Genomic DNA, 2,298 nt, shown 5'->3' on the forward strand with positions numbered 1-2,298 from the left:
GCACCCTCTGCTACAAGGGTTCTCCAGAGAAACAGAACGAATAAGGATGGATAGATAGATATATAGATGATAGATAAATAGGTAGATATAGAGATATAAAGATATGTAATTGATATAAATATAAAAGAGGGGATATATTATGGGAATTGGCTCACAAGATTATGGAGGCCAAGATATCCTGTGATATGCTGTATGGAAGCTGCAGAACCAGGAAAGCCAGTAGCGTTATTCAGTCTAACGTCAAAGGCCTGAGAACCTGTGGGGTTAGAGGGTGGGGTAGGGGCTGCTGGTGTAAGTCCTGGAGTCTGAAGGCCTGAGAACCAGGAGCTTTCATGTCTAAATGCAGAAGAAGATGAATATTCCAGCCAACACAGAGAGACTTTTCCCTTCTGTCACCTTTTTTTTCTATCCAGCCCTGAATGGATTAGATGTTTCTGGTCCACATTGGTGAGGGGGGATCTTCTTTACTCAGTCTACTGACTCAAAGGCTAATCTCTTCTGGAACTATCCTCACAGACACACCCAGAAATAATGTTTTACCAGCTATCTGGGTATCCCCTAACCCAGTAAAATTGACACATAAAATTAATCATAACAAGTCCATGTCTTGTCAACTTGGCACGCATATGCATTTCCTTAAACCACGCTTAATCTCTGAATAAAAACAATATTAAAATCATAATTCTGTTAGGTAGACAGCAAGGGACCTCAGCCCCTCCTGGGCACAAAGGCAGGTGCCCCAAGCAATTGTCACACCTGGGGGAGGAGGGAATGCCCTACCAATCTACCAATCAGAACTTAGCATGCCAACTGCAAAAGAATGCAAAGGATTCCCTAGCCCATGGGCCAAGCAGCATAGGTACAATAGGGTCTGGAAGGTGGCCTAGAACAACCTAAGGCTAATTATCATGTCATTGGCTTAAATCTACATTGTGGTTCACCACCCCCACAAGGGCTTTCAGAGATGCTCATGGGAAATCCGCATGCATATTAAGACTCAGGTTATATAACTCCCAACTGTCCATCAAAGTGGTTTGATGGTGTTTGAACCACAAGGAGAGCCCAGTCTAGACACTATAAAACAAGACCCCAGACCATAATTAAGGTCCTTTTGTTACAAGAGAGGGTCCGTTCATCATCAGTGGCAAACTTACTCTTACTTGATGAACCTATATCTTGCTCTTGCTCTGTAAACCTGTTAGGTAGATAGCAAAGAATTCTGGGTCTCCTAGGGACAAAAGTGGATGTCTTGTCTTGGTGCAATTACCCCACCTGGGAATAAGGACAACGGTGGGCCCCAGGCCCCCATCTTCGTCCTGCCCTACCTTATAATCCTATCTGGAACAACTGCCATACCTGGGAGAGGAGGGAACACCCTACGAATCTGCCAATCAGAACTTACCGCACCAACTGCAAAAGGATGCAGAGGACTCTCTAGCTCCGGAGCCAAGCCACATAGGTACGATAAAGTCTGGAGAGTCACCTAGAACAACCCGCATGCACAGTAAGACTCAGATCATGCAACTCCCAGCTGTCCAATCAAAGTGGTTCCATGGTGATGCTCCAACCATGGGGAGGTCCCTATATAGATGCAATAAAACAAGACCCAGACCATAACCAAACTCTTTTTTTCTGCTGCAACAAGAGATCCTGTTGTCATCTGTGGTGTATGTATCTTGCTTTGTAAACCTATGTCTTGCTCTTGCTCTATAATCCTATCTTACTCCCCCTAGATAAATTTCTCCTCATGCTTGCCTTACTTTCGTGTGCCTGGTCATTCTTCGGCCATAAGCGCACCAAGAACCAAGAACACACAACTACAACCTGACAGTTCCACCTAAAATTGTTAATGAACCCACAAGATGGGTTCAATACAATGTTGCCCGCTGCACAGAAAGCCAATTACTGAGACAGTGAGGATTGTTAAGGAGGAAAGCATTTATTTCAGTGGACACATAACTGGGAGGGGGAGGTTATGAACTGCCTCAAATCTGCCTCTCCGACCCACAGGGTCAGGAGATTTTTCTGCAAGTGAAATGAATAATGCATGAAGGGTGTAAGCATCATTGTGTGTTTGGGGTGGTGTGCAAGGCACGCAAGCACAGTGAGAAATCGTGCTAGTACCTACCTATGTCCCATGATCAAAAAATGGTGGATAAGTTCCTCCCAGGGCAGAGATTTTAGTATTATAATGAGCTAGGGGTTAATATTGGTCGTTCTTTCAGTTTTGTGCACAGGCTCAGTGGGGTTTTGGGCATGATCTGTGATAGAGTATAGCTTATCTTATCTTCTCTGGAC

Source organism: Propithecus coquereli, unplaced genomic scaffold (genome assembly GCF_000956105.1).
Source record: "Propithecus coquereli isolate 6110/MARCELLA unplaced genomic scaffold, Pcoq_1.0 Scaffold326, whole genome shotgun sequence".
NCBI lineage: Eukaryota > Metazoa > Chordata > Mammalia > Primates > Indriidae > Propithecus > Propithecus coquereli.